General features: G+C 40.3%; 1 protein-coding gene across 2 annotated transcripts in view; it reads right to left on the bottom strand.

Annotated features, from left to right (window-relative positions):
- The window catches only part of Sox6 (SRY-box transcription factor 6), a 557,563-nt gene that overhangs the window by 531,223 nt on the left and 3,379 nt on the right, over nt 1-22,961 (bottom strand). For both annotated transcript variants that reach the window (XM_010615190.3, XM_010615191.3), the window contains exon 3: nt 22,022-22,201. The gene's annotated coding sequence lies outside the window, so the exon portion shown is untranslated. The remainder of the gene's footprint in view (nt 1-22,021; nt 22,202-22,961) is intronic.

Genomic DNA, 22,961 nt, shown 5'->3' with positions numbered 1-22,961 from the left:
AAAGTATTTTTTTTTTTTTTTTTTTTTTTTTTTTTTTTTTTTTTTTTTTTTTTTTTTGTACCAGCGATTGAACTCGGGTCCTTGCACTTGCAAGGCAGGCCACCGTAGAAGTATATTCTTAATAAAAATAAGTGGTGGGATTTTTCTCCTAGAAATTCTTCTACCCTCCTTCTTTTGAGTGCTAGATGTGCTCTAAGATTTTGGAAAAGGTTAACTAGCGGACTTCAAAGACAGCCAACTCTGTTGGTGACAGAAACCATACTCAAAAAGCCTGGCACTGGCCACTGCTCCCAGTCTAGCCAAACACATGTAATGAATTGATGGCTGTGTCCCAATACCCTGCTTATCTCATCCAGCTCAAACTCCTTCACAGACACAACCCTCCCGATGCTAATATTTCCTCCCTTCCTTCTAACATTCTATTAGATACTTCTGGTTAGAATGCAACTGTCTAAGACTACATTTGAAAATGCACTTGGTCAACACTGTCTGGAAAAAAGAAAAGGGGAAGCTAGAAATATTTCATAGATGGTTTCATTAGTCGCCATGAATTTATATAATAAGTTAGACTGCTAGCATCTAAGAAGATACAATGGACACGAGGAAAGGAGGTTGATAAACAGTACAAGGAACTTCACTGAAAGTTCTGTGTCAGGGGGCAAGCCAGAGCACTATCCTGGAAGGGAATGAACAAGGCTGAACACGGAATGAACAGAGCTGAAACTTCTTTAGAAATCAAGCTTTCTAGTCTGCCAACAAAGGAACTAATTCCTAGAGAGAACTGACATAGACAGAGTCACCCAAAGTTTACCAGCAGAGCTGAAACTCCCAAATGCAGCTTTTGCTACTGCCCAAAAGATATACTAACAAGTTAGAAGAAGGGGAGGATGCTGATGACAATGTTTGCATATTGACATCCCTGACTGCTACCTTACTCACCTTTCCCACCTTCTGCTCTGATTATATCTAAATCCAAGGGAAGCTGAGTATAGAGCAAAAAGAGCCCCAGGCACTCAGGACAGTAGCGATCCTCCACTTGGTCCCCTCTCCTAAAACACAATATATAAACTTAACTATAAAGCCTCACTGATCCCTTCAATGGCAAAATGACTCAAATGACTTTTCCTAAAGAATAAAATTTAGGTTCTGTCCATTTCCTCCCTCATATCAGAGCCCTGTAAAAATTCCACATTGTTGTTTCTGAACCCCAACAGTGGCAAATCTGAAACACCACTACCTGTCTGGGATTCTAGTGACAGCTACACTCTTCCAAGGGACCCTTTCCCAAAATAGTGTCCTCTGAGACCATGCTTTTATTCATCATGCCTTCCCCCTCTTTACCACCTACTTTTTCATTTCAGTGGTCTCCTAATAATGCACCATCCTAACAGCATACTATAAATGTAAATATATTAGCTTTGTTTGTTCATTCATTCATCTAAAGAATTAGAAGAACTAAACTTACCTAAATTTAAATATAGATTGACAACCTTGGTTTCCATATCAAATACTAAAACCTTAGATCCTGTACCAGAAGTATCCCAAATATTAGAGATTAACTGTAGATATTATTATCTAGTTTTTAATTAAATTAACCCAGAACAAATGCCCAGCTGGTTTTAAAAGATCATCCTAAAGAAACAACAGTTCAAGAATATCAATAATTTAAGTCTTACTGACAAGACTATGACCCACCTGACACTTGTACACTAGTAGGAGATCCATATTACAAGATAGATAGAGTGGTGATCCAAGCAGATATGACAAAAATAGGTCGTTTTTTTAATTATCAAGAAGACAAATCTGAGATATAGATTTATGTCTAGCATCAATAACAGGGTGCCTTGCCCTATTGTACTTTGAGATGTTAAATAATAAGAATATGAAGCATTTACAAGTAGCAAAACATTTTTAAACTAAGCACATAGATATAAATTTAAATTGCTAGAGCTGGGGATATAACTCAGTGGTAGTGTGCTTGCCTAGCATGCATAAAGCCCTGGGTTGGATCCCCAGCACTGTAAATAAATACTAAATAAATACCTACAGTGTTTTCAGCAATGTTTAAAATACAAAATTCAATCCAGTATTTTAAAATTTTTAACAAACTTCATATTAAAAATTTAGAATCCTCTACTGATGTTCCTTTGCAAAATGATACATGCCACTAGAGAAATAGTTGTCCTTCCTGCTGCTATCAAAAGGGTTAAATACACAGTAAACAATATGGCTAATTTAAATATATTCCCTTAATTAAAAATCCTAGTTACTTAATGAACAACTCTCATGTAACTATTTGCCCAGAACGCAACATCAATAATGTCCTTTGGGGTGATACAACAGGTTCTAACACAAACAAGGTTGAAGGATGCATAGAAAACATGGCTGAAGGCTTGCAAAAAGAAACACATTATGTTTTGCCTTTTCAAATGAATTAATGTATGTATTTCTTAACATGCCTGAGTTTATAGTATTTGGAAGGCAAAGTGCTATTTTTGAGTGAGCCACTAACATATATACCAGAGAAGAGGTAATCTGAATGGTATATTACATTTTTAAATAAAAGTAATTTTTAGGGAAAATTAAGAAAGTGTAATAGATGGTAAAGTAATTGCCCTAACTGAACTATAGAAGGAAAAAGGCTAAGATTAAAGAAAAATTAGAATGGGCCCCCCTAACTATATCATTCACAGCTATGAAACTGCAGTGAAATGTTGAAGCCAGTACTATTCAAATTGGAATTACTTTTTAAATAAATCTGTAAAACACAGCAAAATCTTTACAATGCTTTGAAATGAGATGAGAAGTAACTGAGGATTTTGGCACTACTCAGAAATTCCACTGATTGTCTCATGACAGTTTCCACACTTCAAGATAGGTACCAAAAATATTAACATACCAAATATGCTGAACTTCTATGTGATGACAAGAAGTTGTGTGTGCTGCTAAGTACATAGATTAGAGATAACAAACAGACAGAAAGGCAGATATTCATATAAGTAATTAGATACATTATGTATACAAGCAATTGAACAATCTATCTCTTGAAGGTAAAAGTAATATTTTATCAAATCAGAAAGTACTTTTCATAACAGATTCATGCTATAAAAGAATATTTTGAAAACACATTTGTGATTTTGTTACCAAAATTCTATGTCTAAAAAAATTCTCATCTGTTTTCAATTTTTAAATTGGCACAAGATATTCTAATCTATCTAGTGACATTCCAAAGAATTGCAATGGGTCCACTTGAGTACACTTATTAAAATATGAAAATACTACACCTTCAACCTCATTGGCAAAAACAACTGTTTGTCATCAAGGAAGATAGGCATTTACTAGTCAAGTCTTAACAAAGCTCTTTGCATATTTTGTGCATAGAATTTAAATTTTAGTATCAAAATTTAATAATTATAACCAGTGGTGCAGTTCTTACATTTGGATCTATTTTTTATTCTTTCTGGAGTATCATTTTTCAGCCATGGCAACAAAAACCATGTAGCAAAATAAACTGATGTTAGAACTAATTATTTAAATCTCTTCATAACAGTGTTAAACCAGGACTCTTAAAAATAACAAAGTCTATTTTATTGGAGTTTGGGAGGAATCACAACTAATTGTAGAGTTTTTATATCATTTACCTCTTTATTTTTAATATTTACATTTGAATGTTTTATAGCATATATTAACACAATGATACATGTCAACAATTTTAAATAAATATGCACATGTATTAGGGGCACATGCTGTATTTGGAGACTACTATGCTGTCATTTCTCCAAAATAAACCTTAAAATTGTCTCGCCCAAAGAAATATTTCAGACTCATCCTTGCCAACAGTATTTTTCAGTTGTCTTTCTGCTTCCTAAACCATCCGCGATCTCTGCTTCCTTCCCTCCTTAAATACCCTAAGTTCTACCTCTTGACCTCAGACACTGAAAATGATTCCTGCATTCACTCCAGTCAAGCAGGGTGGATATCAGGCACAGTGCTACCATGCCCTGACCCTGAAACAAACACTTTATTAATTATCAAACTATTTTCTTTTAAGATGCATTAGCAATATATATAGCTAAATATCAGCCCAATTTGAGACAACCTAGGATGACTAATTTAATGCCCCATTATTAAATGTAATAAAATCATATTTATGTTTCTAAGTTATTGCAGATGTACATTATTAACTAAGGAAAAGTAAAGCTGTATTATCATAGCTTCATAAAATATAAGGACGTTAGGGCTGGAGATTTAGCTCAGTGATTCCGCCACCTGCCTTGAAAGAGCAAGGTCCCAAGTTCGATCCCCAGTACAAAATATATTATATAGATAGACAGAGAGAGAGAGAGAGAGAGACATTGATGTGTGTTCTGTTATATTGGCATTTTAATTACAAAAACTAATTTGTGCACAGATTTAAAAAAGAAGAGTATCAACCCAAAGATGTGAAAGTGGTGCTGATATAAAAGAAAATATTAAAATTAACATACAATAAGAAGAAATGTACTTCTGTATATGGGTGTGCACAGCTCCTGATATTAGTGAGCTTTTCTCTGTGAATATAACAAAGAAATTAAACACAAAACTTCACAAGTAAGTCACCACTAATTATGATGAGTGCTTTGAAAAAAGGTCTAAATTGTCATAATTAAAAGTCAAATAAGCTGAGGATGTAGCTCAGCAACACAGCGCCTGCCTGCCAAGCACGAGGTCCTGAGTTCGATCCCAAGTACCAAAAAAAAAGGTCAAATAATTTTTCATTCCTCTGAAGTAGTATATATAAGAATTTCAAAAAAATTTTTGAGTACTCAGGTTCACTAGTCCCACTGAATGTAGGCAGATATATATATATAAATAGATATATATGTTATATAGTATATATATATATATAAATAGATATAGATAGATAGATAGATAGATAGATAGATAGATAGATAGATAGATAGATATGCCTTGCAGAAAATAGGCCTGTTACAAACTACCACACAATTAAAACACAAAAGTATTCAGTACATGACCCTACTTGAGCATAACCTACACAAAAAGAACAAATGGAGATTCTGGACCTATTGTCAATAAAAATTAAAGGGGTCTGCCCTCTTAAAGGCTGACAATTTCTTTTTTAAATGCCTAAGGGTATTGTGCGAAAAAAAAATAAAAATAAATATACACAATAAATTACACAATTTTAGAGGTCCCAAGATTAAAATTCATTTTTAAACATCAACATATCTATTTTTATAGTGGGAAAAGACAACAGCTAAGAAATTGTAAAATAGACAAATGTCCCCCATATATATTGGGTCTTCAAACTCAAGAATAAAAAATTTTCCTGAGATTCATTTAACTAATATACTTTATTCCAAGTTATTTAAATTTTCTTAAGCAGACCTATTATTGCAATTTATTTGCTTTTGTTTGGATTTTTGCTTCTTTAGAATTCAACTAAAAGTTTTCAAGGAAAGTGCTCTTAAAGGCATCATAAACTAATTTAATATGACTAAAGATATATTTTTAAACTTTTCTAGGAATTTAATATCTTTTTCCTTCTCCTTTACTCTATTTCAGAGCCTTTCTTTTTACTGGAGAGATTCTTGGCATTATCAATAAGGCAAACAAATGTCCAGATGCCAAAGCAGTGATTAGGAAAACAACAGGTTAAAGCCCTTGGAAACCAAGGCCATTGCTTTTCTAGTCTATGTGACTAGTGACCAGTGACCACCAGACTCCTTTCAAAAGTAATTGTGCTACAAAGTCATATAAGTTGCAAAACCTCGATAAATATGTAAAGTTTGGAGAAACAAGCTATTAAAAACCAAAAAAAAATTCTAAATCAAATACAGAAAAGAAAGCCTGTGCATTCAGAGAAAAAGCTTTTGAAAAGTTAGAAAACATGAGCTTCCAGATTACAAAACTAAGAAGAGTGGATCTAGCATATATATTTGAAAGTTATCAAGAGTAGAAAAGGGTTATTCCTGCTATCACTGTTTCTGCTACTGCTACTGTTTCATCGTTATCATTGTATAATAATAATTTGTAGCCAGGCGTGGTGGCACATGCCTGTAAATCCCAACACTTAGGAGGCTGAGGCAGGAGGATCACTGTGAGTTCAAGGCCAGCCTGGGCTACATAGTGAGTTTGAGGCCAGCCTGAACTACATGGCAAGACCTTGTCTCAAAAAATAAGAATAAGAATAATAATATTTTGTATTTCTTCCAAGAAATTCAAATCACTCAGGAGTATTTTCATAGTATTGTTCAATTTAAAATTTATGAAATATCACTTTACAGTTGGAAAAGCTTAATTATAAATATGAGACAGCTAGATAGTCGTAACAAGGGAAATCCAGCAACAATACACAGATCTGCAATTTTGCAAATATAGCTCTTTGTCTAAGACCATGAATATCAAACACACACAAAAAAAGTATATTACAGCACAGGATACAAGATTTTATTAACTCATAGTCCTGAATCATCTGCCCATATATTAAAATGCCACTTAAATTTTAATTTTTTACCTAGTTGACATATTTGAAAAAAGACAATAATTTAAAAGATTCCTCCATACCTTAAAATATATTCACAATGTGTCTGACCACAAAATCAAGCTAAGAAAAAGAAGTACATTGGCTAACTTGCTGGCCTGAGGTCATATCATATTCATGACAGACACTGCCTTTCTAGAAAGTCACAAAGACACAAATAAGAAGCATTTCACTATCTAACAGAATAGTCTGTAATATTATTAAAGTTCCCTTCATATTCAATGTTCTTTAGGGCATTACCTGAACCTACCCTAACTTTCTTTTAAATCACAGCTGAAAAACGACCCCCTACTAGAAGCTTTCCCTGACACACACACACACACACACACACACACACACATATATGTACTTTTGAATATAGTATATAGCTATACTATATGTAGTGTGTATACTATGTAGTAGAGTATAAATTATATAATAGTATTTATATTACTACTTATATGTAATAGTCATTAGCACACAGCCTAGAATCACTCATATTCATACCAAAGACCCTTGCATTAATCCTTCCTCCCAGATTTTGAAAGCTTCTTCCATCAAACTAGCCACACATATTACATAATAGTTTGATCTTTCTACTTTTTACTAAAAAGTCATAGAAAACCAATGTTCAATGGTTCTGATTCATCATGATATTGTTTATTTACATTGGGGTATGGAAAATACAGCAATGACTGGCTCTGGAACTAAGCATGAAGATAAAGTAAATGAGCACTGACATTCTACTGAAGAGAGTAGAAAATAAGAAGGCCCAAAAAGCTAATCATGATTTATTACATACAAGCTTTGTTTGGAGTAAATAATATCCTGAAGCAAAAATCAATTGAAACATTTATTCATATCATGTAGGAAGTTAGACGGTATGAATGGTAAGTTTATCTACCTTGCATACCTTTTATTGAATGAGGCAATGAAGATGAGAGCACTTTAGAAACTAGGGAATTCTATAAAATATAAGAGAATCGAGGGCCCTCCTCCTGCCAGGGTTCTAGTATCGATTATATAACTACTGTCAATTCAACCTAAAACAGTTCTTAGAACTGTTCTATATACTTTTGTATACATTATCTTCAAACTTAATCATCCCAACAACCCTACGTGAAAAATTCTATCACTTTTTTAAATGAGATTTGGCAATGTCATATCTTTTCCAATGCCACACAACTCGTTCAGGAAATAAAAGTGTAAAAGCCAAAAGTCAAGAAATAAAAATATCAGTCTAATTTTGGTCTTCACATATGCAGGCCTATCATTCAACTGAAGAAAAATATGTTTCCATTTTTTCTTAAAATGAAGACAAAGCATTGATATGTGTATATTTGTATATGTGTATATTTGACAAAAAGAACTTACTGGCTAATTCTTCCTGGTTAATCATTCTTATATATAACCAAAGAAGAATATAAAATCTCCCTCTTTGCAAGCACTCAAAACAGAGATCTTCTTAATTAGAATGGAGAAAGGATGGTTAATACTATTATGGAGGATGACAGATGAAATAACCTTTTAAAATCTCCTCAGTGCTTAGAATTAGAATTTTATCAAATTTTATAGGCTGTACATCAAAACTCTACAGTTAGTCACTTGGGATTCTATCCCATAGCTTCTAGAATACAGATGAATTCTTTCTAGGAAAGAAAGAAAAAAACTTGTATTGCTGACTCTGCATTGTAGAAACAAGGAAAATAAGCAGGTTATATAACTTGCCAAATATTACATAAAATATGTAATGCCACTAGAATGGGAAGCCAAATTTATATAATTCTTAGTACCACTTCAACAGTAGTAGATATCATAAGTGCTTATTTCACACAAATTCCTGAACTTAGTGCTTTTTTCCAATCATTTAATCCTCACAATAGTTCTATGAGGTAAATATTATTATTGCTGCCATTTTACAGATAAAGAAACCACAGCTTAGGAATTACAGGTCAGTATGGACACTTTGAGGGAGGGAGAGCTGACTTCTCACGCATAGAAGGTTCAACACTCATGGAGACAAGTTGGGAGATTATTTCTGAGGTAGTAACAACATTCCTTTGCTATTCCTTTTTCCTGAGGAGATAACAACATGTTCTTTGATATTACTTCCCAAGAAAGTACAATAAATTATTCTTTCCTATCAAGGACCATTTTTTACCCAGTTCTGACAATGACCTGCTTAATACCAAAACAACTGTGCCTAAGCTTCCTCACCTACCAAATATGAAGATCTTCAATAGAATATTCTTTAAAAGCAAAGACTTCTGACTTCAAAGGTACCCTAGAGTGCCTAGAACTTAGTAAGTGGTCCATCACATTACCCAGTGATCTGTTTGTAAAATATAAAAAGAAACATTTGCAATCATGACTGAGAATGGGTTCCATTTAAAACCTACAGTGTTCATTTTTCTTTTTTAAAAAGTTCCATTTTCTTTTTTTCCACATATTGGGCTTGTATAGTCTTGGAAAATGAATCATTTTTAAATTTTATTGTGTCTAATTTTAAATAACTACTTTTTCAAGGAAGCAGAGATTGTGCTCAGTGATGTCAAAAACACAAAAAGCGCTAAAGTTCCTTTTTGCCTTTGGATGAATATATTAAATACAAAATTCAATTTCTCTTTATAATGACTAAAAACAACAAATTATTGAAAGATAGCAGGAACAAAATATCATTTAGGGTTATCTTGTGAGATTTTTCAGAGAAAAAGGTAACTAAGAAAAAACCTGAAATGGGAGAACAGAGAATTCTTGCCTATATGCTAATATGCAATCATATAATGCATTTATCCAATGTTTATTACATCTCTTTTATATGTTTTCTCACTGAAAAGCATCAAATCAATTTTTTTTTCTTTTTTTTGGTACTGGGGATCGAACTCAGGTCCTTGTGCTTGCAAGGCAGGTGGCGGAACCACTAAGCTAAATCCCCGGCCCCACAAATCAATATTCTTAAGTAATCCAAAGTAGTTAAAATATACAAAATTCTTAAAGAATTTCATGTCACATTAGGCTTTAATATATGGTGCTTCAATACAGAGAAATCTTTAAAAAGCTTTATAAGCCATGGGACTTCAGTAAATGAAATAAACCAATGAGTTCTTTGCTATACACACCACAGTAGAATGTTCACAGACAGAAAGCAAATACAGAGACAGAAAATTACAGAGCAACAAATTCAAGCTGGTTACTAAAGACACAAAAATTTCTGAAATATATACAACAGTATAGTATGCTAGATGTTTTATTTCACTATTCTATCCCTCAGTAATTACAGATTAAGATATTAACTCAGTTATTTAAAATGAACTCCAACATCCCCTCATAAATGCAGAGATAACTCTTTAGATAAAGATTTCTATAGCTTCAAATGATTGCTTTTCACTTAAAGTAATATGAAAGAGAATGCTATTACATATTTTCATGCTGTTCAAAAGTAAAAAAAGAATATTTCTGAATTCTTTAACATTTTGAAAAGGAATTTTTTTCCAGTATTATATACTATGCAAGAATTACTAAATATATTAGCATTATAACATAGAAGTAACTAAAGTTGATTTTAATGTGCTTTATTAGTTTATAATAGATTATAGTATCTACAATTAACCTCAAAAAATAACTCACATCTTTCCTAAAGATGAAAGTTTTTTGAGTGAATAGTAAAATGAGTGATATATTAGGGGTCTTCGAGGAGCAAGAAGAGATTCTGAATATAAACAAGCTATCATTCTGGTAAAAGGAAATACAAACAACTAGAATAAAAATAGTTGATGCACAAAAGCCATAATGAGGGGGTAGCTCAAAAAATAACTTCTACTTTGAATGGTTTGGATGAAATACAAATTATCCACAGAAAAGTGTGGACTGGCATAAATGTTTGTACAAAATTATAAGTGTATTTCAAGAAGTATGCAAGAAGCAACCGCCTGCATGATGCACAAGGTCCCGGCAATGCTCTGCTTAAGTGCTAGTGCACAGAGTCCAAACCACTGCATTTTAATTACCATGCAGCCTCAGATATATTGCCTTTGATATGGAAATGTTCTTGTTCTCTCATCTTCACATATGGTCTCATGCACAGAAATCTTTATCTGATTCATAAAAAATAAACTAGAATCCAATCTCAACACCTGACCTCAGTGCTTAGAAGTTTTTTACTAAGCATGGTGTCACTATAAAAAGAATGGCTAATATTGGTGTAAAGTTAGATATTTTGAGCAATGATATGAAGGATTTGCAGTTAAGAATTGAATCAATACTGCTTCTCAGAGATTTTAGGGCCTCGTGTTCCCTTTTTCGAGACTACCACAGATTTGAGGAAAAACAGACCAGCATCCATCTTTTTTGGTTTTTTTTTTTTTTTTTTTTTTTTTTGGAGATGAGAGAGTCAGTAGTAGATTTAAATGATATTCAATTTTTCAACCTCCACCCACATTCTTCAATTGATATTTTTAGCCAAACTGTGACAATCAGATACTTCACACTTGAAAAGCTCTATCAAAAAACCATAATGCAAATTTTGAACTATTTCCAGTTTGACTAAATGCCTAAACAAAATAATTAGCAGAAAAGCTTTTACCCCCTTCCACAGAACAAGAAAAATAAAAATACTCTTCCTAAGAATGAATAATAAATATATAATGAGAGGATGATGAGAGTTTCTGATAACTCTCACAAAAACAATTCGTTTTCAGATCACAATTGAGAAACGTCAAGCAAAACAAGATATGTTACACATTTAAAATGTGTTTGCATCTAATGAAAATTATTTTTCATATATTCTGCTAAAGCACTGGCTTTTTTTTAAATTTGACATTGGAGTATAATCAGTAGAAAACATGGAATCAGGATAAGGACATAAAATGTCCTAGCACCTTATTTTCTTTGTTTAAAAAAAAATAATAGGAAGAGTCATAGTTCTTAAATAAGAAACAATACAAACCCAAAGAGAGTCCATTTCTTCCTCTAAAAAATGATGATTTTGAATTTGTCCATTTTAGCAGATTTCTATAATAAAATCTCATTGAATCTCATTGGCCCATATAACTTAATAATTCTGAAAAAACATAGATTAAGTCTCAAAAAATGGTAATATGACCCATGTAACCTCATGACAGCAGATAATACAACCCATCTGCAAATCATCTTGCGGCAAGTTATCTGTGTTTTATCATTTCTAGTACCTGTCTGTGCCTGATATGGTCCTCTCAGACACATTAGCTTGATGGAATGTTTTAGTTGACTTCAAAAACATCCACTGATATATATGCATCCCTAAACTATGTTTAAACAAACAGCTCTCAGTTAAACCAAAATTTTAATTGTGCTGTAGTACACTTTCATGGAATGCTATTTATAATAGCAAAGGAATTTTATATATGTGTGTTATCTCACTAAGAAGAGAATTTTTTTCAAGCTTCATGGAAAGATATATAAGCTAACAAAACTGAGAAGTGTAGAAAATATTAAAAGTAAGAGGTAAAGGTAATATATACTGCATATCATCAAAAAGAAAATTTATTTATTCCAGTATCTATTATTCAATCAGTCCAATAGAATTAGTGAAAATAATTATTCAAAAAAATACTGATTTCTTCAATATAAGATGTATATTGTAGCAATTTAATCATTGACCAATAACCCAATTATTCCTAAAAGACATCAAATAGAAAGACATAAAATCTCCAGAATACCACCACAACTTATCATTTATGTGCTTAAAGTAATGTATTTAAACCCTTACTTATAAAAGGAAATTTTTGCAAGGAATGTTAACATATTGTGAATATATGCTTTTCCTGTAAAAACAAAAACATCTGTTGTTTCCTGCTGCTGATGAAAAAAATGCCCAACAGAATATAATATTCTATGAATCTCATTTCATATAGGGATTCAGTTATTGAACCCCTATAGAATCAGCTTAAGATATAGATACTTGATACTGCTTTACTAATAATACTTTGCATTTGTTTTATAATACATTAAGAGTTGTGGTTATACAATATATTATTAGAGGAGTTTGTATCATACTCCATAGTAAAAAATTATTTTGTTTGCATTTTTAAAAATACAAATACACCATGAGAAAGTTCCTTTTTGTCACTTATAAAACAAATAAAAGCAACATAAACAGGATAAATAATAAGCAAAAAGCTATCCAGTCTTGCCAGTATAACTGAAGGAATATGGAACAGTAAGAGGAAAAGAGGTGCTGATAGCACATAAGAAAAGCATCAGAATGTCAGGGGCCTAAGGAATTAGTACCCTACACTTGATGTCTAGATCCTAGTCACTTACCTGTCATGGTCATACACTAGCTCTCAAATTTGGTGTACACTTGCTTTCAAAGCTTGAAAGATTTTTTAGTTGTTTGCTTTTTTTTAAGAATAAGAACTGTTGTATCTCTTGATTTATAAGGTCTTTTTTTTTAAACTGGAGAAAAATATCTATGTGTCATTTTGCTTGCCCATGTGCTCACATACAGGCATTGAGAAAAGATACTCACAAAAGTACATTGATAATACATTTATTGCCTGATAAAGTTGAAAAATTCACTCAGTAACTTTTTTCTGCTATAAGAAAACACTGCACTGTTTCAATAAAAAGCAAATTAAACTATGTCCCTACTTCTCATCAAGAAAGTAACACTCATGCTGACCCCCTAAACTTGTGGAAGATTTGGGGTATTTGTTTGTTTTGAAATGAAAAGAATCTTCTAGTAAATATCAGGCATAGCTGACTGGCCTAGAAACAAGGGGAGGATGGAGACTGATGCAACTGCCTAATGCTGAGTGTTGAATTCCATGGTGACTACACAGGGTGACAGAAGGAAGGTCATGTTCAAGGCTGGAGAAATCTGGTCTCTGCCACAGAGTGTAGGTTAAAGCTGACCTGAGGCTGAGATTTGAGAAGGTATGTAGGAAGTTCAAGCCCCAATCTGGGCAGTCAGAGAAGACGTCCAGGCTGAACTAGAGTGAGGTACACAGAGAATAGAGCTTTCCGGCCCCCCCACCAAGATGACCAGCAGCCCCAAGTGGCTAGGCCTGAAGGGGGAAGCAGAAGCTTCATTCTAGACAGACATTAACTTCCTGAGGGACCTCTGGAGTGGGAGCTGTAGGGAGAACCAAGACAGGTGAACAGTCCAAACCAGAAGCTTTGAAATAAACTAGCTCAACCAGGATATACAATGCCATCCCTGGCCGGTTCTGGTAGGTTAGTGCGAATAGAAGAGGACTAACAGCCTGCAAGGGCTGATTGTGGAGCATAAATATACTGCCAGACTTTCTCTGTAACTGCCCTACTCATCCTAAAGCTGCACTCTAATGTTGATGTCAGGTACCTTCTCTAACCAATAATTCCCCCTCAGCTGAAAACCACGAGAAGATAAAATAGCGAAAAAGAGAAGAAAAGAAAAAAATCAAAGATAAAGCTACAGTGTCAGTCTTTCCAGGCAGTTCTGACCTCCCCCAGGAATCCTGTAACAGCCGAGAAGGCAGCTGAGTGGATCAGGTCGGCCAAGCCTGTGCCTATGGGCCTCAGGGATGAGGTGCTGAGTGCGCAGGCTAATTATACATGTGGCATTTGGGCAGCCGACTGTCCAGTGACACCTTACCTTATGAGGAAACGTCAACCCCAGCAACTGTTCAAAACAAAATGCCACCGCAGGATCAGCTTCACCGGCTCTTGGCCGGGTTAGGGATTGCTTTTCCCACCGCCTCTCGCACTTAGCACAGGAATGTGGCCTAGGGAGGCCAGCCACTTGCAGGCGGGCCAGCCAGGATGGGGGACAGGCAGGGCGGGCCTTGTCAGGTGTCTGTCCTGTCCCGTGCCAACCTTCCCCCTTCCCCTCTAGCGCCTTGCACCGGACCACTTCACCTTTTCATTCACCAAACCTACCTCCTGGAAATATACTGGGCAGGGCTGTGTCTGTTTTGATCCGGACTTTAGGGAAATCAGGGCATGTGGCCCTAAAGGGCAGGGGGAGAGGAGACCCTGGTGGGAGCGGTGAGTGAGCACTATTCCGTCCCTACTCCCCTGGGTTGCTAGCTGGGCCTTCTGGTCAGGGCCCAAATCCCGGCCCCAGGAGGTGTGAGTGAGAGAAAAGTGCTGGGACAGGGAAGTCACTGGAGAGCCCCACTGACAGTGCTGCTGGAGGTCCGAGTCCAGTGCAGTTTGCCGCCGGGATGGCTTCGGGCCATCCCCAGCCTGAAACTTCAGGCGCGGCTCTCAAGGAGGTCACACAGAGAGAAGCAGCCTGGGACAACCCATCTCACCAACAGCCTAGCCCCGCCAGACCAGTCGAAGACTTATTTTTAGTTCTCAAATAGGAGAGCCATTCAATATCTGGCAATTCACACATAACAAGCGTTTTAAAACTTGGTCAGCGTAAAACTGCTGAAATAAAACTTAAAGCACGCCAGCAACAACCACCTTTTATCTGCTCGGTACACACCAATTGTATCTATCTCGAAGCCCCACGAAGCGCCCCGGAACAGCCCGGCACAGAGCTAATCTGTACTCCGCAGCCCTGGGCCGCTCCTCCCGGTGCCGGAGCACAACCCCAGCAGCCTTTGCACAAGCCCTTTCCTTTTCCGCCCAGCCCTTTAAGGGAGAAACCAGAAGGCAGCTCCCGTGGGAGAGATGGGGCTCCTGCACTGCCCTGGGACGATTGGCAGCACCGCCCCCGGCCCTGAGCCGAGCCGGGAGCAGCGGACCTCGGCCCAGGCTGCAGAGGAGGCAGCGAGCATGAGCAGCGGGCCCCGGGCAGGGCGCCGAGAAGGACGCAGGGCGCAGGCCGGGTTGCGGGGACACCGGGAAGGAGACGAAACGCGGGGACGGCTGTGCGCTCTGCAGGCGGGACTGGGCGGCCACCCTCACCCACGCCCCCCTCGGACCAGGCGCACAGCCCTAGGGTCCAGGGCAAAGAGGACCACAGATCAGCACTTGAGATTCGGGTTGTTTTGGAGTTCGGCTTGTTTGTTCCTGAAAAGATCATAAAAAGTAATGTCCAATAATGGGGGCGGGGTGGTGAGCGGAGGGAACTGGAGGCAACTTGCGCACAGGTCCCAGAAGAGCTGCGGTGGAGCAGAGGTGGGGTGAGGGTGCGAGCTGGAAGCGCGTTTTCTAGCGACCCGGGTATTCTTTATCAACTCCACCGAGTAAACTTCACCCCAACAGAGAGAGCAACAGACGGCCTCGACTCCTGCCCGCCATCCGCCAGCGTCAACCCCGCAAATAACCAAAGTTTCCAAACCAAAATGGGGGTAGGGTGGGGTAGCGCTAAGAAGCCCAGAAGCTCAGCGGGTCCTCCCGACCTCCCGCACGCCGAGTCGGGCTGACACTGAAGCACTCTGAAAACTGCGGCACAGCAGCCACGCGGCGAATCCACCCAACACTTTTCAAGAAAACAAAATATTTGCTAGGAAACTTACTTTGCATTTAGTCTCTATTCTTTGGGGGGATGCTGTTTAGATCGACTCGTAAATGAAGCCCGTTTTGTCCAGGTTGGATATTGTCTACTTATGGATCAGCCCCTGGGTGAGGGTTTATTTTAATTTATGGCTTATGCATTCTTTTAAGATCGATTTACATGACCTCCGGCTACAACTAAGACAGCCGAGGAGGGCATTCCAGTCGTCAGTCGGCCAAACCCACAATTAAAACAGCCCTCCCCTCGTGTCGGTGTAACCAGGACTCTCCCGGAGTAGGCTGGCTCTTTTCTATTTCTTCTTTCTTCACTTCTTTTTCCCACCTTTTTAGTCTTTCTCCTTTTCTTTCTTGACCGAGAAATAAGATGTATATCACTTTGAAAGTTCCAATATAACTTTCTCCAAACCCAAGTAAGCTTGCAGCGAAGAGACCCAGAGCGCTCACAAAGCCCTCAGGATGTTGCCCTCTTGTGGGCAAAGAGGGCACTACCACCCAGGAGTGGGGGGGGTGAGAGAAGGGGGGAGGTGAGAGAGAGAGAGAGAGAGAGAGAGAGAGAGAGAGAGACCACGCGCGCAGGCACACGGGCTGCCTCCATCACACACTTGCGCGAACTTCCAAGAAATACCTACCTCAAACTTCAAACTTCACACTTCACGGAGGCTTAAAATTTCATTCTCTAAGCCACCTGACTTCTTTTTCAAATCATTCCCAGTTTTATAGACTAGACTATCTACTCGGGGAGGCGGAGGTGGAATAAGGTGGGCCGAGAGGACAGACAGATTTTCGGACCAGTACTTAGTATGCGATAACAGCTTTCTGTTGTCAAAGGTTGCGTTGTCTGTCTCTCTCCCTGCCCTTTTGCCTTAGTGTCCTACGCAGTTATCTACAGCTACAACATGTGTTTTCTCGGAGTGGATTTGAAGGGAGGCGGCAAGAAAACCAGAAGCCCGCCACGCAGATCTGTCACCGCCTCCGGAATCAGGCTGTGCGCAGCCCCAGCTCCGAGAAACTAATCCCGGCGCTGCCCGGAAGGGCGGGAGTGGACGGCACCGGGGCCCGGCCCTGGGCTCCTGTCCCCGGCCCCTCCGGCTCCCCAACAGGTAGAGCACACGCGGGCCGCGAGCTCTAGCTCTGCCTCCCTCGCTCTAGATCGCTCGCTCCGTCCCGGTTACCTGGGCGGACTCCAGGATGGTACCCAGCTCCGAGAAACTAATCCCGGCGCTGCCCGGAAGGGCGGGAGTGGACGGCACCGGGGCCCGGCCCTGGGCTCCTGTCCCCGGCCCCTCCGGCTCCCCAACAGGTAGAGCACACGCGGGCCGCGAGCTCTAGCTCTGCCTCCCTCGCTCTAGATCGCTCGCTCCGTCCCGGTTACCTGGGCGGACTCCAGGATGGTACCGCACGGGAGGGCTCCTTGTGCGCTGCGCCGCGGGAGTAAATGGCATTAAAGAAAAGGGGAAACATACAAATGAAAAAATAAAATAAAGGAAGGGGAGTCGACGCTAGGTCAATTAGCACGGCCCGGGGAGCACGGGAGCAGAACTCCCCAGCCCCGCGGCCCGCAGCCCGTTAACTCAAGTCGGCGGGGGTGTCCCGCTGCGGGGCGGGGGCGGCGCGGAGCCGCTGAAGTTTACCGCGGGGGTGCCAGGAGGTGCGCGCGGAGCGGGGCGACTAGGGGCTTCCCCCCGAAACAAGTGAAGGCGATGGTTAGTGCTGTCAATCTTGGCAATCAGTGTGAGCGGCCATGTCGTAAGTATTCAAAGCATTTCCCGTCGTGCAACATCAGAAAGTGAGTGGCCAGGGCATTGATCTGAGAGAGGGAGAGGAGGCAGGGCTCCCCTCCCAGACAACACAGGCAAGATGAGACAAGAGGCGAGGGAGCAGCGAGCCGGGCGGGGAAGCTGGAGGGAGGGGGAGAGCAGGGGGGAAAGGAGGGGAGAGCGGGAGGCAGAGGCTAGAGAGAGCCGCGGAGAGGAGGGCAGAGAGACCGGCCGGACCGGAGGTCGATTAGAGAGCCTCTGGACGGAGAGTAAAGTGACTACTAGAAGAGAACTTGAAGGAGACAAAGACGGAGTCTCAGGGTCAGAGCGAAATAGCGACGAGTATTCTTAGGTGGAGGCGAGGCAGGCTGAGGAGAGCGCTATTAGGGCTGGGGCTTCTGGGAGGAGGAGTCAAGAGGAAGGCAAACTGAAGCAAGGAATAAAGGTAGCCAGCTGGGGAGAAAAACGCGCACTAGAAGGAAGGAAGTCAAATGGGAAAGGAGAATGCGGGACGGTAGCTTTGCTTTGGAAAAGTTAGGAGTCAGGAGGAGGCTTGGGCTGAATGTTAGGAAGTAGAATGTTAGGATGGAGAACTGGACCACAAGTGAATCAATGGGAGAAACCCAGAGGGGAAGGGCGCAAATCAAGAACACCAGAAAGAAGGAAAGAAGGGGGAATACGGAGGAATAATAAAAAGGATGGAAGAAAATTAGAGAAATGATCAAGAGAGAAAAGAAAGAGAGGGAGGAAGCAGAAATCATGAAGACAACAGTTAATAGAAAATGGGGAAAGAGAAACTTATTTTAAAACATGGAGAAGGAAAAATGCAAAGGAAAGGGAATGACGTAGCAGACTCCTAACTTATGTAGGTGGCAGTGTTCTAAAGCCATATGGATTATGGAGTATATGAATTAAATTTTTAAAAATAAAAAGACATGTATACTCTACCAATGAAAACTTTATATCTTTACATCAATAAATAAAATATCCCCATATTTATAATGTTGGATGAGTCTGTGTTGCATGAAATATTGTAAGTAAATGAAATACTGTATTACTTTACATTTGTAAAGGAAAAGAGGTAATTTAAAGATTGTAGAAGATGAGGAGTTTCAAGTTACCTAAAACAGTACATAAAATTGCATAAGTCATATATAGAAAACTATGTTAATAATCCCCCTGAAACCCATACAAATTAAAGATTCCCTTTGATTAATGTGTAGGATAGATTAAAGATTTGAAGGGTTTTAAATGGCCTAAAGGGGCAAAGACCTGGAAACTTATCTCCTTGGGGAGAAAAAAGCTGAGAACCAGAACGGGAAAGAATAATGGTGTCAATTAATTAAGATGCAAAACAAGAGGTGAGAAAATTAGCTTGGAAAACAGCAGCAGCAAACCACAGGCGGTATGCAAAGGGTGAAGGTTGGCCTGCAATAACCTAGGCCCAAAGAAATAGACTAGGTTGGAGAAACTGAGGTCAGTGGAGAGTCAAAAAACTACAGCAAAATTAAAAGCTAGGAGAAAAGTTCTGACATAACTAGCCTAACCCACAGAGATTTCTGAAGGCTTCTGTTATGGGGAAGCTGATCTGAGATGGCTACCTTGAGACACCTCATAAAACAGACTTTGTGAAAGGATGTACAGACCAGGAGAAAGAGGTCAGGAATGGTGGCTTACAACCCCAGAAAATGTACGGGCAATCTAAAATTGCTAACATAAGGAAGATCTCCCATAGATTAAGTGACAGAGGATAAAAGGGAGAAAATCTCATCTTTGTTATGGAGGGAGTAAGCAAGCAAAGAAGAGGGAGACAATGAGATGTCAATCATATATTAGCTTCTTAATGTATACTCCATTTGCTACCATATGAACTCCAGACAAGAGAAAGAAAAAGACAGGAATAAGGGTAATGAGGGATACCTAGGATCAGTGGGGCAGAAGGAATAGCCAGATGTTTCTGTCAGGGAAATATGATGCTTGAGGATTGGAAGCTTGGACAGTTTGAGTTAAACTGACCTGATGACTGTTGGTTGGGAAAAGAAAGAGTTCCTGACAAGAAGTCTTGTGTCTACTGCAATTTTCAGGGCCAGAAAGTCTGTACAACCTAAAGACAAGCAGTACTCCCTGGTACCTTGCAGGCCAGCTCCTTTATAAAGTTGGGCTCCCAGGGTAAGGCTGCCCCTTGACCTCTGAGGCCCAAGGAGAAGCCCAGACCTGTGTTTCTAGACTAAGTTTTCCTGTGTGTGTGTGTGTGTGTGTGTGTGTGTGTGTGTACACGCATGCATGTGTGTGTGCAAGCTCTCTCTCTCTCTCTCTCTCTCTCTCTCTCTCTCTCTCTCTCTCTCTCTCTCTCTCTTGTGGCACAACTGGGCCCAGCTCTGGATTCCTGAGCCTCACACTCTGTGGTAACCAGCCCTGGAACTCAACCACAAAAAACTTCTCCAAAGCCCAAAGACGCTAACATTGAATGACCTTTCCTAAAAGCCTGAGAGAGAGAGGGGGTAAGTTATGTTCCAAGCCTGATTCCTCAGGGAAGAGCCACAAAAGTGGTGAAACATCAGGGACAGAAATACTAGGGCCCTACTGGGTCTTTACAATTGCAAACAGGTCTGGTTTCCCAATGATTAGGGCGTCAGCCTCTTTAAATCACAAGGTACTCTGGGCTCTGGGAGGCAGGACTGACCCGGGCAACCAGACACAGGCCGCTGTCCGGAGGCAAGAAAAAGAAGAGATTATCAAGATCTCTGTGGTCCAAGACCCAGCCAGGACGGACTTTCTGAAAAGGAGCAGCAAGAATTCTCTTTAGATTTTAACTAATAAAGTAATATCGAAGTTGATCTTTCGACGGAACCGGAGCAGGTCAGAACACTGATCTCTAAACGGAAGGAAACAGAAGTTTGGGGTCTCCGTGCTGCACTTCAAGCTGTGCACGGGTTGACACGTGGCTCTGGGGGCGGGAGTGCTGGCCGAGGGTTCCCTCCAGCCCCAGCGCAGGCTGTACTAAGCAGTGGGCGAGGCGGAGAGCTTTGCAGCCGCTGCAGCGCAGGACAGTCACTTGGTCCACCCCGGCCTGCGGGCTCCTGATGAAGTCCCCAGAGGAGCAGAGGACACTCAGACATTCGGCAGCCAGATGCCTGAGCGTACAACCTCACTTCCCCTGGGGGTCGGAGACTCGCGCGGCTAAGGAACCCCGGGTGCTGAACTCCGGGGCAAGAAGGCAGGAAAGGAGGGGCGAGAGGGTGGGGCCGACTTACCTTTCGAAGCGGTCCTCGCCGCCTCTGCGCCTCTGCGCGGTCTGGTGTCCCTGCGCTCCGCAAGCAGCACGGGCTACTCGGCTTTGCTAAGTTTGGCCTCGCACCTTCAGAGAAGAGGCACGAACTCGCAAAGGAAAAGCGCAAGAGGTTCCTGGAGAGAGATCCCCCTGAACTTGGGAAGGGCAACGCAATTAATTCTGCTGAAGAAGTTAACATGTAAAACACCTACGCAAAAATCATAACGGCCGTTAAAACCTCGAATTCCGGCTTTGAAAGTCTCCTATACCAGCCAGGCGCATAATTCAGACCTACACAACTTCATCGCAAGGTCGCTAACTTCTTTCAGGAAGGGCTTCAGAACTAGGTACTGTGTGAATAGGACAAACACAAATGTCATTCAGTCCAAAACACCCAAAAGGAGAACTTGTACTGAAACGAAGACAAGTGAAAGAGTAAAACAGAAGAAGTTGAAAACTTTAATTACAGCATGGACAAAAGTTTTCGCAATTGCTTTCCTTAAACGGGATAACAAACACACCAACACTCCAGCAGCGCAATGCACTTCTCCTAAGTTTGGAGTAACCAAATAACCTGGACTCCCAAATACCAGTGCCCTTGGGACGCTGCCTCAAAGGGGTCGGGACTTATGTTTCAGAAGCAAAAGCAGAAAGCAAATTGTGAACAATGCTCTGCGTCCTTTAAGATGTCATTTTGCAAAGGACAAGGCATTGTCCTTCGACTTTAACTGGATGGAGAATAACATTAAATTTTCTTTGACTCTGCCAGTCATCCTGTTGGGGAGACCACAACCGACCGCAGCGACAGCAGCAGAGAGCACCGCCACAAAGGAGGTGGGGAAAAGTGGTAAAAAATTCATGAACTTTTTTTTCCTGAGAAAAATAAAGATACATCAAAAATAAGTTTTACAGACATGCCTTTCCTAGCTTAGGAAAGTTAATTTCTAATGTGCTTCTGCTGCCTAAGGTGCAAAGCCAAGGCTGGGGGAGTGCGTGGTTGGAATCTGCATGCTGATAAGAGAAGGCTGCTGTACTTACAGTGACAGAGGGCAGGCTGCGGGAGAAAAGCTGTTTGTGTTAGCCTGCGAGTTACCCAGGGCTGCAGTGAGAGCAGAAGGGAGGAGTGGGAGTGCCAGTCTGCGTACACCTTCACCGCGTCTCATTACATCTGCCAGCCTCTCTCTCCCTCTCTCTTTCATTTCCACATTCCCTTTGTTCCTGAAAAAAAAATCTACACGTCACATCAGAGTCCCCAGATGCAGTCTACACCAAAGAAAAAAAATGAATAATTCAATCAAACTGTGCATAGTCTCTAAGGCAATAAATCTATTGCACTTAAAGAAACGAAGGGTAATTACCACCATGGAATTAGAATAAGGCCAGAGACCAGAGATGGGTAAACTTCCCGGTCAAATAAAGTTTCATTTATTTAATCCTTTTGACATCTTAAACGGAAAGTCAGAGAAAGATTTTTAACTTATTTTAGAAGGGTACTGACTTCTTTCTAAACACATCATAGAAGGGGGGAGGGAAAAGGGGAAGAAAAGCTTGGCGCATATCACCTTGTTCAAAAGCTCCCCAAGGCAGTGGCACAGAGCAGGCACGAACACCAATCAAGACAATGTGTGTCCGTGAAGCCTGTCCAGGGTCCATCCCCACTTCCACCCTCCTCCTCTCCCAGCTGATCACCCGAGGAGCACCCTCCACTCCCACCCACCGCTGCAGCTCTGCAGGAGGGCAACTGGAATCTGAGAACCTTACCTGAAGCCGGGAGACCTAAGAGAAATCGCGATTCCCTGCCACCAACACCCCATGCCATTCCTATGCACCCCTCCAAAGTCCCGTCACCAGCTACTTCTTCCATCTGCCTAAGAGAAATTGTAAACGGGATTTTCCCCCTACGATTGAAAGGAAGCTCTGTACTGTACCGACTTCTGGATATGCCCTAGGTTGAGTTTAGTGAATGTCTGGAAAGCGG

This window comes from Fukomys damarensis, unplaced genomic scaffold, assembly GCF_012274545.1.
Source record: "Fukomys damarensis isolate Sample0158 unplaced genomic scaffold, DMR_v1.0_HiC HiC_scaffold_16, whole genome shotgun sequence".
Taxonomy (NCBI): domain Eukaryota; kingdom Metazoa; phylum Chordata; class Mammalia; order Rodentia; family Bathyergidae; genus Fukomys; species Fukomys damarensis.
The sequence above is the reverse complement of the archived record's forward strand: the minus strand, read 5'-3'. Positions and strand labels throughout refer to the sequence as shown.